We start from the raw sequence: 14,299 nt of genomic DNA on the forward strand, positions 1-14,299 counted from the left end.
CTCTTTTTATCCTATCTCCATCGGTTAAGCGACAAAACGCCCTCATAGTGAAATCTTTGGTTCACGGTGTGTAGTAGATAGAGCTTGGCGAGCTCTGTACGGTACGTAACAACGTACCTTAGGGCCATATCAAACACTGTTGCAACAATTATATTTTGTTGGCTTTGTTTACTCGCTCTTTGGAGAAATCTTCATTTGTCTTAAAAATGAAGACTACGAATAGATTTACAAACTTTTATCAACTGTTACATTTTTTATAACCACCTATACTGATTACTGTAGACACAATGTCTTTTAGTTGTGTTGCTAAGGGTTCTTTCCATCAAGGGAAATGAGCAACTGTTTCCGACGAGTAAAAACTCTCAATGCACTGCGATTGCTGCTTGTGCCCTTGCCTGGAAGACCCTTGGATTAGAATTTTCTACTGCGGCCATTGATACGATTCTCATCACTGGTGATGATATTTATTGTACATTGCGGGATGAGAATCGCATGGGTGGAAACCAATACACTGTGCCCTGATGAACTTCCTATGTAAACTTTGTCATTCAGGACAGGCCGTCACAGTTACAGAAAATTCATTTGTACACGATGCCCTATATCCTCATGCAGAGCAAGATTATGGTCAATAGCATTATGTCTCTGTCCCAATGTTCTTGAATGTCTGATGGTAGGAGATCTTCAGGACATTGGTTATTTCTTATCACTGGACAAACAGTGACAGTGGCTTTCTGGCGCTCTCAGGATCAGCTGTACCTGTTTGATCCTCATCCAGTTAGATGAGTTCAGAAAGCATGATTTGGATAATAACAATAACAACCTGGCACGGCTCTTTCCAGTGTGAGAGTTATTCTGCATTGGCCTCGTTGTTACTGTCAAATGCTGCGCTGGATGGTTCGGTGAGACAGTTCACTGTAACTCGACTAAGATTTGCTTCTCCGACCCTCAGTGCCAATGAACCAGTCCATCTTAATTATTTAGCATCTGCAATCAAGGAAATAACATGTGAAATACCACCTAAAGAGATAGAAGGAATTAACTTAGGTCCCAAAATCGAAAAAGTCCTGTTGTAATATCATCAACATTAACAATATAAAACATAAACGTAAATCCATTGGGAGGCCAAAGAAAATACAACGTGGTCGCCCCAAACTACAAAGAACTACGAGAGACGAGCAAGTGAAAGAAGCGAAAAGGAGATATGTTCAGCGGAATCCCAAAGTGGGTCGCGACGCACTTAGCCGATATCTTCAACAACACCCGAAGTTCACAGGGAGGCTGTCCGTCGTTACAGCCAACAACATCCTCAAGTCCACAGGGATGCCGTCCGCCGCTTCGACGAACTTTACCCCTGAGGTCCACAGGGAAGCCGTTCATCGCTATGACACACAAAATACAGACGCACGTCGCAAAAGACTTCAAGGTTTTCGTCATATTAATCCTAAACTAGCTGAACTTCGTCACTTGCCAAATGCTCTTTGCTCGTCTCATTGTTGCACACGGACCAATGGCTCATTGGAAAGGTCTATTACTTTTTAATATAAACGCCTACAAACTGAAGAAAACCTGCCTTTGGAATGATGACGTATTTATCTGCTGTCATTGCCAAGCACCTTCTGTTTGAGGAAGAAGAGGAGAGAAGAAATGGTGTTGTGGCGTGGGAGCGTACAATGTGACCAAATTACCCACCTCTCAATGCACCATTCTACTCTAAACGGCGCTTCATCGACAGAGCGCGGGCCTACAACGATCTCTTTGCACTCTGTGCCCTCGAAATATCTGGCGGATACCGGCATCCTAGTGGCCTCTCCTTCTTCAAAATCGAAGGGAGGATGTATCACCCAAGTGTACAGTTTGGACGCCCCCGGTCAAAGGTTTGTTACTAAGGCGGTGACGTCCAAACTCGTAAACCGGTGCCGCTTGTATATAGACGATGGAGAAGAAACGCAGGAACATGGGCCATGAGTAGATCACTTGATGCCACCATAGTTGACGACATTAAAAAATTATTTAGATTCACAGAACCCTTATGTCCATGAATTTCGGCGGTTGAGTGATGAGCCCTCGGTCAACGCTCATTTGGATTTCCAGATAACAAGTCGAGCTACTCATGGCCCTGTTCTTGGCGACAGGCAAAGAGGCGTTTGAAGTGCACGCCGTGCTTAGCACTGAAGACACATTTGTTGAACCTCGAAAAAACTTACTGTCTGGAAGGTGGGCGCTGGAAGGCCAATCAACAATTGACCTCTTCAGCCCTTTGATGGAGCCCTTTCAGTACCCACTGCTCTATCCGCAAGGCAATTTGGGTTGGTATATCGGCATGCTAGACAACAACGGGAAAAAGCTTTCCCAGTACTGTTATGCTCGTTGTCTTTTGCTCTCCAATCCTCGTTTTTCGTATCTTTGGCCGTCTTTCTCAAGCTTGGCAGGTCGAGATGTTTGCGAGGTTTGAAGAGGAGTGACTACGTTTTATAAGATTTTCACAGACTAAGTCCTCAGCCCAAAATGCCATGCGGAATAGGACAACTGAACGAGCTTCTTAACGCTCAACGCAGTGGTCCGGCAGGAAGGCAGGTTAGAGATGACATCGCTCGGGATGAAACAGTCCAAGGCGAGGGTGGGGCACAGCCTGGAAAGATTTACCTCCCAAGTACGTTTACTGGTGGGCCCAGGTACATGAAGATACACTACGAAAACGCGATGGCTCTCGTATCACGTCTGGTCTGGGTTCACCAACGTACTTTCTTACGTTTACGTATAGCGCTACTTGGGAAGAGAACAAGAGAGCGTGGTCCCCACGGCAGTGGACGCAGTGACCCTAGCACGGCCTGCAGAGTGTTCCAGATTAAACTTCTAGAGCTTCTCCGAGATCTGCGGAGCGGAGCGATGTTCGGCTGCACGAGCTATATCGTCTACGTCATCGAAATGCAAATGAGGGGCCTTCCTCACGCCCACATTGTGTTTTAAGATTGACGGAGACGGTCCAGTCCAAGCAGACGAAATCGACTCTGTAATCCGCGCGGATATCCCCTCAGAAGAATGAAGCCGGTGGAAGACTCAGGAAGTTGGTGTTGCAGCACATGATCCACGGTCCTTGTGGCACAGATCATCGCACCGACTTCCTGTGCTGGGACGCTGTGAAGGGTCACTGTACAAAGTTTTATCCTAAAGCCTTCGTGCCAGACCACTCACGTAGACGAAAGGGGTTTTGTACAGTACAGACGGGACTATGGTAATACTGATCAAATTACGTCTCGCAACAGGTCTGTTACTGTTCACGATGGTATGGGTCGTTCCGTATAACGCCACACTATTGCTGAAGTACGAAGCCCATATTAACTTGGAACTTGCGTCTACTCGTCGTGTCATAAAGTACTTATTTAAATACCTGATGAAGGGTGGATCCCTTCAAAAATGTCACAGTTACACCTTTGTGGCAACAAGATGACGAGGTAGAAAACTATGTGACTAGAGAATGGTTGGTGCAAGCGACGCTTGCTGGCGTCTCTTGGACTTTCCAGTCTCTAAATCAGAACCGTCGGTCGAGTGTCTACCTGTTCATCTTGAGGGAAAGCAGCATGTGTATTTTCGTCCCGGTGATCTGACAGACGCAATTAGTAGATCAAGTTCCAAGTTATTACTGTACTTTAACAGGCCTGTTGACAACATCTTCGACAATATGACATATCAAGCTTTTTTTGAAAAATTCATTTTACACGTGAAACGACCTAACACGGAAGAATTATACACACATACAGATGGAAAACACTTCTTCACTGCTCGCCAGCGTGGAGAGAAGGTATGCAGACTTTTTTGGGTCTCGCCCAATCGTGGGTGAGCTGTACTACCTGCGGATGCTCTGATGTCCACCGCCTTGCCGAGGCTACTCTGACCTCCTGTCACGAGGTGGTCCTGGATGCGCACGTTTCAGGAGGTCTGTCGTCATCTCGGCTTGGTGGAGGATGAAGATGAGCACCGCGAAGCACTGCGCGAAGCCTCTGAGTTTATGGTAGCTACAAGGCTGCGTTCATTCTTTGTGCTCCTCTGCAACATGGGTGCTCCCGCAGCTCTTCTGTGGGACGCGTTCCGCGACACACTATGCGAGGACCACTTGGAAAGAAACCCCGCTTGACCCAGAAAAAGCATACAAAAACTGTCTTTAATTGAAATCGATCGAAGTCTACGTCGACAGGGATTATCTTTGGTGGAATGTGGTCTCCCCGATGTGCAGGATGACACGACTGAACTGGGGAAGGGAGCTGTTGGACTATGGCGAGAACCAACAGCGGGCCATTGTCGAGGATTGGGAACCAAAACTCTCACAAGATCAGAGGACGCGTTCTACAACACGTTCGTTCCCTTCTCGACAACCCCGGTGACCGCCGAACTTCTAGGGTCATCTTCCTTGACGGTCCGGGGGATATGGAAAAACATCCCTCCTTCGTGTTCATACTGGCACACGTGCGTAGTGGTCGGCAGGTTGCACTAGCCGTCGCCAGTTCGGGCATTGCTGCCGGGAATATGCCGGGTGGCTCAGCCCATAGCATGTTTCGGCTTCCCGCTCGATCGTGCGACGGAACTGGCGTGTGGAACATAACCAACGGATCCCAGCGCGCGGAAACTGATCAGAGCCGCCACAGCTCATCGTCTTTTGACGAAGCCCCAATGGCCCATCGCTACATCTTTGAGATCCTCGACCGCTCACTTCGAGATCTCATGAAACCGCGATGAGCCATTCGAGGAAAGATCTTTCTGTGCTCTGGGGACTTCCGGCAGATCGCACCCGTTGTTGTAAAGCACGGACGGCAGCTGCCGTTGCGTGCGTTTCTCTTCGGGCCTCGCGTCTGTGGCGACTGTTCCGCATCTTCTCTCTGACCACACCACACAGGACGAGCAGTTCCGTTGACTACTCCGACTTCCTTCTCGCAGTAGGCAACGGCACTGTTCCGTCCACAACTTTCGGGGAGGGCAAAGAGAGTGGCGCTCTTATTCCTCTGACCGGAGTAAATTACGTTACTTCTCTACAAGCCCTAATCTCCAAAGTCTTCCTGTTGAAGTCCTCCGCGATCCCGATCAGTGTGCTCGTCGCGCGATCCTCTCTACCATGAATGTGAATGTCAAGGAAAAATCAACGACATCATCCTAGACTCCGTTGACGGGTCGCCTTCATGAGTTGAGAAGCGCCGACTCTGTGGACACTGAGAACGATGATCATCTTGGCGTCGAAGTTCCTCTGCTAAACCAGGCTACAGGCAAGGGTATTCCAGATCACGTACTGCGACTTAAGATCGGTTCAGTGTGTCTAATCATGAGGAATATTAACATCGCCGATGGACTTCGTTAACGGCACTAAGGTCATTGTGACGGCTATAACCAACCGGTTGGTCACCGTCAGACGCCCTCCTCACGACGCGCAACCTATCGGCATTCCTAGAAATAATGTTTAGGTTCGCGATCGTTGAAGGTTTCGCCGTTACTTGTACGTCGACGTCAGTTTCCTCTGATGCTGGCATACTCGATGACCGGTCACAAGAGCCAAGGTCAGACAATCGATCTTGTCGGAGTCGATCTTCGCACTGACTGTTTTACCCACAGGCCAGTTGTACGTCCTGTTAAGTAGAGTTCGACGCCCAGAAGACATCGTGGTCCTTGTCCGTCCAGATAGGGTATGCGATGAAGTCGCCTACGCGAAGAACATCGTGTACAGCGAACTTCTTTAGTAAACCTGATTGACATGGCAGTAGGCTAGGGGGACCTGCCCAAACAAAACTCCCCGTCGTGATTGAATAGGCAGTAGGCTAGGGGGCCTGCCTAACAAAACTCCCCGTCGTGATTGACTAGGCAGTAGGCTTAGGGGGCCTGCCGAAACAAAACTCCCCGTCGTGATTGAGACTGGCAGTAGGCTAGAGGGCCTGCCAAAACAAAACTCCTCGTCGGTGTAAATAGGTTTTCCGTAAACATGTAAATATATAAAACTCCTCGTTCTGATTCATAAGGCAGTAGGCAAGAGGGCCTGCCAAAACAAAACTCCTCGTCGGTGGAATAGGTTTTCCGTAAATATGTAAATATATAAAACTCCCCCGTTCTGATTCATAAGGCAGTAGGCAAGAGGGCCTGCCAAAACAAAACTCCTCGTCTGTGTAAATAAGTTTACTGTAAATATGTAAATATATGGTCTCTACGTTTGCCGGCCTCCCCGTGGCGAGACTGGATATGTCATGCATGCATTTAAAGCATTGACAAACTAACGGGCAAACAACATTATCAACAATAATAAGTTATTACCAACTCATTTGACACATGTATATACACAACTAAATATGCAAATTTTCACACACGATATGAGAGAAACATCATTAACCAACGATAGCTGTAATTCTGTTAATAATATATGGTCTCTGTGTTTGCCGGCCTCCCCGTGGCGAGACTGGATATGTCATGCATGCATTTAAAGCATTGACAAACTAACGGGCAAACAACATTATCAACAATAATAAGTTATTACCAACTCATTTGACACATTTATATACACAAACTAAATATGCAAATTTTCACACGATATGAGAGAACATCATTAACCAACGCTAGCTGTAATTCTGTTAATAATATATGGTCTCTGTGTTTGCCGGCCTCCCCGTGGGCGAGACTGGATATGTTATGCATGCTTTAAAGCATTGAAAAACTAACGGCAAAACAACTATTGTCAACAATAATATGTTATTACCAACTTATTTGACACAACTAAATATGCAAATTTGCACACGATATGAGACAAACATCATTAACCAACGATAGCTGTAATTCTGTTAATATATATGGTCTCTGTGTTTTGCCGGCCTCCCCGTGGCGAGACTGGATATGTCATGCTTGCATTTAAAAGCAATGACAAAGTAACGGGCAAACAACATTATCAACAATAATAAGTTATTACCAACTCATTTGACACATGTATATACACAACTAAATATGCAAATTTTCACACGATATGAGAGAACATCATTAACCAACGCTAGCTGTAATTCTGTTAATATAATATATGGTCTCTGTGTTTGCCGGCCTCCCCGTGGCGAGACTGGATACGTTATGCTTGCAATTTCAAGCATTGACAAACTAAACGGGCAAACAACAATTTTATCAACTAAAAGTTACTTGCAACTAATTTGACATAAGTATAGCCACAGCTAAATCTCCCAACTTGCACACATGTTGCTAGAACAATATTAGTTAATGTGGTAATAACATATGGAGACAACAATAACAATGAGACTAAATAAACCACGCAAAAATTGAAACCATTGGTGAACTACTACACGCAATCACAAGTACAACAACTTTAATACCAATAAGTACACATGTATAAACCGTAAATATTTCTAATTACAAACGAAATTGTTCCACTAAGAGGTATCAACTTTAATCACATTTCTCCTACATCTTTTAAAGTATTTTCCGGCCTCTTCGCATTGAGATTAGATATATAATACTAATGTAAAGAAGCATTGGTGAACCACGGATCAAAAACAAAAGTTTTGCCTCCAATTGCTATTCATCTAATTTTCTTTATTTCAACGGCCTATATGTTTATATTTAACTGGCCATATTTGTACTTGGGGAGATACATTATAAACCATCCTTTATTTCCAGCTTTCTCGAGATTAAGTTACTTATAAATTATTTATAATATTATTTTATATTTGCCTGCTTAACTGTTTATGATACCAAATAGAGGTTACTAAATAAAGACGTGATTTTTTACCAACGGTCAAATAGAATAATTTGAATCACATTCCTAACAAGCTGGACAACCTCGTATGACATTAAAATATCAATTCGCTAACCAACGCACTAATAAGTTGTCTGACCTACAGTTATTAAGAATGAACCTTATTACAAATGCTCGGACTTAACCTGTTCCCGAATACGCTTATCCTTGAAATTGCTAACACCACCCTACTTAGGGGCCTGGGGGCGTAGCCCCCAGTGAGCCGAAGGCGAGTATAAATATAAACATCTGATTCCATACGAAAATATGTGACTAACGATAAAAATGCTAAGAACAAATCATAAGGAGGATCAAACATCCACTGAAAGGAGGGTGGACTGGAGGTAAACTCAATATTCATATTGAATCAAACCTCCCCACCATAGCATCGTTATGTGTAAAAACTCTGTTGTTCCATCATGCTGAGGGACTATGTCAGTTAACATCGTAGTGCACTCAATTGTGCACCTGATGAGGCAATGAGAATACCTCTCCACCTAAATTAGACTATATTTTGTAGTCTGGGTGTCTCAGATGTCGAATCGATGTAAAAAGTTCATTTTGAGATTCTTCGTACCCGACCTTTTTGTATCTCTTTAGACAAACATGACTCCAGGTTCCAGGAGTCAAGTCTGCAATAGCATCAGTTTCCAGATCCTGAACCTAGAGGAAGGTGACTTGGAGTTAAAGCCAACATTCACATCGAATCATACTTACATAAACGCCTTAATTGCATATTGAATTATCAAACTAATCGTATAACTACATAAAAAAGCAATTTGACAAATTGGGCTGTGAATATTTGACACCAGCTACACTGCAGGAGCTGGAATTACTTGCCACAGAGGAAGCAAGCTCTAAGGAACAGTCAGGACACAGAGGAAACAGTCAGGACGCATTAAGGTGTCTGATGCAGTCACCGTGTTAATTTACAACTTGTAATTAGTCATAATAACAATGTAACTTAAATTAGCAAAACCATACTGCTGAGTGAGTCTCGGCTGTTAATGACCTAATTAGGTAGACCAGTTGTACAGTAGCTCTCCTTGCTTATTACTGTGGTTTAAACCATGCGGATTACAATTAAATTTAGTCGATGAATGACTATAAATAGGAACTCAATATTTAAAGCTCATTTGTACCAAGGTATCCTTAAATATATAGCTTTAGATTAAGATATTTAAAGCTGAATTTAATAAATGATGGAATTGTTATATAAAGAGTCGACAGTAGGGGCGGCCATCTTGATTTTAGACCCATAGTGTACCTCCAAGACCTATTTTTACTCCTATAATTATGGGAGATATAACTAATTACACATTCAGACTTTTTAGTATTTGTTTTAATAGTTATTCAGAAAAAAATTCTAAATGTGTTTCTACATCATTATATACACTTTTTAAGAAAAACTGAGAATTGTTTGGATGTGTACTTATAAGATCTTTAAAGTGATAACATGCTGCTATGATCAAAAATAATAGCATAAAAGTGCATGAAGTTTAACACAAGGAAAAACAAGTTTAAGTTGTTTAAGTTGTTCCTACAAGGAAAAAGGTCATTTCACTGAAGTTTCTTCACTCATATTTCAAGAAACAAAATTAATCAATACCATATCAACAAACTATTTTCAGTGTTCTCTAAATATTAATTTCATATTTCATCACTCGTATTGGAAATTTTCAGATTTTAATATATGAACTTCTAAAAAAATTCCTCACTTTGTTGATAAAAATAGTAGAAAAGATAAGAGAATCTGGGATATTTGCTATTGTAACGGTATTTAAAAAACAAAACAAAAAACAGGACACAGTGTATGTAGCAATGGAAGATTTCCGTAAGCCAGTTATGTTTTCGTATGTCATTTCGATGAATGTGTACATGAATTATTTACAAGTATATGGAAATTAAATTGTTTTACAAAGCTATGCAATTAATTGATATTTTAATAATCCATGGCATTATTCTAAATTATGTCTTGCTAAAAAAGGAACTAACTTGATTTTTATTTAAAAAATTCATCACCTTAAGGCATTTTTATTTACATACTGTAAAGACTCCTACCCTCATCTTAGCTTTTTCTTTATAAATAAGCTTCAAAACTGTTCGAAACAACTACTTAAATGGTTAAAGTTTCTGGTAGAGTGGATAACATTCTTCTCTCTTGAAAAAGGCATCCTGAAGAGTAAAAAGCTCTAAGTGTAAATAAAAAAAAATAACTAACCTAAAACTTAACTAAGTATTTACTGTGAAAAGCGAAATTAGTCAAGTGTCATTTCGCTCTATTCCTTTAAAAACAAGACGTGTTTGTTTACAATTGAACCAAGTAAGAGTGAAATTTTACTTAATTTTACCCAAAACGTACATAACTCAATAAGTTCGCAATTTAATAACCTTAGTAGTAACAGTAAACAAAGTAAATTGATAACTGATTGCTTATCAATTGTAAACAAACAACAACGGAACAGTTCCATTTTTAACATCGTGATTAATAAGCGATTGCGACGTTACTTGTCACCAGGTTTAGTAACGCCAGTTTGATTGAAAATGTAAACTAACGTCAAATTACTAATAATATTATTTGTAAACTAATCAAATTAAACCACTTCTTTGAATGTATAAACGTTGGTAATGGCTACACAAACAAAAAAGGTTTGATCAGTTTTTGTATGAATATGTGAGTATAACTTCACAGAGCCTTGGAGATGCAACAAGTCATATCTGCAATGAATTTTGAAAAAATATCAAAAAATCTTTACCCCATTTCTTGGGGTAAGGTTTCATCTAAATTTTGTGTTTTTGTCAAAGTCACATCTTGAATATTAAAACTAAACTAAACACTGCAAAAAAATAATTGGGTTGTAACTTTTTCTGGATCTTTTCAGACCATTATTGATACTTTATCTTAAACAGTGAAATTTGTTAGTTATAGATGTGTAAGATGTTCATAGTCTACAGTTTATGAAGTAAATAAAGTCGGAATAAAACGTGTGATGGGACCTCAAAAATTGACCTTAAAAATACTTTGATACAGGTATTTATAGTAAAATAGTCAGGTTCTAATGTTTCATACCAATTATGTGTTATATACATATATAGTGTAGAATATGAAGATTTTTAGATAAAAGATAATGAAAAATACAAAATGGTTATTTTCGGATAACGCTATAAGTTGCAGTTTTAGGAAAACTTTTGTTTCTTAGTTTATTTATAATATCAGTAGTAATGCGGAGACATGCCATTGGAATGTATGATAGCTTACTTTGGTTATCTTATTATAAATTTGTAATGAGCTGTTTGATAACAAGTCTAAACAATTATCACTATTTAGAAAAACAAAGATTACGTTTTAATGGGGTCGCAAACATGCTCAGAATCAACAGTGTACTAAGTTAACTTTTCCATTTTGGCCTGCATAAAAAAATATCAGCAGTGCCATTTCGTCTTAATGCTTGAAGGAAATAAATTTTGTAGACTAACATTTTCCTATTGCTTTTTGTTGTTCATTTAGGACAAGAAGCTGAGAAATTACACTAAGGACCTTAGCGCTGGTTCTGAAGTGACAGGATATTCTGGATATTTATGGTTGGGGACAGGATTCCTGTCGAGATCCACAAGTAAGTATTTTGAGTTTTAATCTCAGTCTTATCTCCTTAGAAGAAGAGGTGGCAACTCTATACCAGCCTCTCCAGTTCAAGCAGGCAGTGGTGGCACGCCCTTACGCCTAGGCTAGCCATTGCCTGTAATACTAGATATTCTGCATGATTAAGGGTGGAGGTAGAAGCCGCCTCCTATCGAAATCCATGAGAAAGGATTTTGGGCATTAATCTCAGTCATGTCTCCTTGGAAGAAGAGGAGGCCAGCTATGTACCAGCCTCTCCAGTCACCCTTATGACTAGGCTAGCAACTGCCTTTAACACTTAGGGAGCCCCACCAACTCCAACAGTCATCCCCCGTAATTTACTTGACCTATTGATCTACCCTTGCACCCCAATACCTCGACATTTGTCGTTAATGATGTGCCATTCCTGGACATCCATGGGGTTGCTCAGATTTAAGTTACACGTAGGTCTTTGCTGTACCCAGTGTAGGTTCAATTACCTAGCTAGAAGTGAACCTTCTGGGTAAAGCAATTCCTTTTACTCCGTTTCATTTTCACTGCCTAATATCCTGTTGGCATCTTCCTACAAAATCCAAGAATCACTGTGGGTAGAATCTTTTTTTGTCATTTTGTAACGTTCCAGTATCTCTGCATTCACACCCTTACTTATGAGTCACGTGATCCTTTCATTCTGATGTATCATTTTGGCAGATCTAAAACATTCAATCGGTACTGGACCAGTGTATCATTAACCAATCGTAATCGTGCCGGACAGGATATTCCAAAAGAATAATTTGACAGGATTGAGCAAATTATTTAGTCGATCCGCAATCAACGCGGCACGCTGGCTAGATTTGTACACCAGTTATGTAAGAATAGCTCCTGGCTGGAGCGTGTTGATCTAAATGTTCTGGCCGGTGGGTAACCTAATTGTAGGGAAATGGCGGACCCCACGTCTTCGTCGCTGGCGTTGTAACTGGACTAGAGAGGAACTACGTCGGAGAGAACAGAATAATAAGCGTAGTGGTCGACTTCTACTAGCATGTGACGCCATGGATGTAGATTACCCTCTTGGTATATTCCTGAACGTGGAGAGATTTATTCCATCCGGACTGATAACTTTGTAATAACCTATAAATGGAATCCCGTCTGAACTATAAAGCGTATTAGGAAACTAGTGAACTAAAAAAAATAAAGGTTGGGCAAGCGTGATCGTCAAAACGGAACGAAGAGATCAAGGGCAAAGAGGGTAAGAACCAGAACTGTGTTGAATCATGTTAATAACTAAAATACTTGAAAGATAGTTATTATGTCATTATGTCTTTATTGCATAGAAAAATAGTACAATTATCAATAATCAAGAATCCTTATTTACAAAGTACATTAAAATAATTTGTTAACACAAGAATATATCATAAAAGCACAATGGAGTCACCTCTGAGCTAATATCTGAGTTGAGGTTGCAATCAATAGTTAATTAAAGGCAGATGAGCCTAGCAACTCCTCTTTCAGAGTAAAATATACACAATTAGAATAATTAATAAACCATTCCAATATTTGTAACAAACACACAGAATTGTGTTTCATATTGAAATGCAATACATTACATTACCAATGCATTAAATTACCACAGTAAATAAAACATAAATTAAAGTACTACATACTTAAATTTTCACATATTAGTAGTTAATATTTTTACATTAAGTAAAGTCAAATTTTAATAAATCTAGTCCACATACTGACAACGCTGCTCATTAAAAAAAAAACCTTCAAAATTATATAATACGCTCGACATCAGTTCCAGCCCTATTTTACATTTAATTTAAGGGTATTTATTTACAATAGCGTGACCATGAAAAATGGACTCTTTTCATGGGTTGGGCATTTATAGCCAAGTATTATTATCACAGGTGCATATAAACTGGGGGGAAAGTATATTATTGTATTATATTGATGCCTTTCAGGCATTATTGCGTTAAGGATGGAAAATAACCGACAAAATTTTGTCTAACAACACTTGGAGGGTTAAGGATCAGGGGCATCACGTGATCTGGGATTCGACTTTTGCAAGCTCGAGTTAATTTTTTTTTCTAAAAGAGCAAGCAGTGCGCAGCGGGCAGGCATCGTTGACAGGATTAACGTACTAGTCAGCATCATTTCAGTAAAATTGCCAGAGGTACTGTCAAAAACAGAGTTTTCAGAGGATTTCATAAAATCGTAACTCCTTTGATTTTCGTTGCCGACGAATTTTTTCTTCACTATTGTTTTCAGGAAAAAAAAATGAACATACCTTTCCATGGTCACGTTATTGTAAATTGATACCAATTTAAGGGACTTCATAATGGGTTTGCAAAAAACATATAGAAAAGGTTAGACACCAATAGGTGTTTTAGTCAAGATTTAAACTGGTTTGGACTTTCAACTTCGTGCTTACAAAGAGCTTGTTGATCATACTGTCACCAGCTTGAGACAGTAGATGCTTGAATGCTTTTGCCCTATGCTATGAAAGTTGCCCTGTCTCTAGTCTCATACGAGTGAACATCCCTACCTCACACCACGTTAACTTTGTGTTGGCAATAAAAGATCACTTCCAAGAAAGACCTACAGAATCCAATCTTCCTGAAAGTGCCTCAACATATCTCTTCAAATTTTAATTTCATTATAATTCAAGCAATTCTTTTTGAAGCTTAATGTTTTCTGAAGGTTGTTGAATTTGCTATGCATTTTTAGAACTTAAGGACTGAAAGATCACTTAAAGCTACCTATTCTCCAGCGTTAACATTAAAAGCAAGGGTACAGGACATTATTAATTATGCTTTTGACACTTTTAAACACAAATTAAATACCATTAAAAAGAAATTGATTCAATGTGATTCTGTTAGCAAAGCTCAATTGGTTTAATTATGATACACTAGTTACAGAAACCTAAATGCTGCCTT

This window comes from Homalodisca vitripennis, chromosome 6 (assembly GCF_021130785.1).
Source record: "Homalodisca vitripennis isolate AUS2020 chromosome 6, UT_GWSS_2.1, whole genome shotgun sequence".
NCBI classification, from domain to species: Eukaryota; Metazoa; Arthropoda; class Insecta; order Hemiptera; family Cicadellidae; genus Homalodisca; species Homalodisca vitripennis.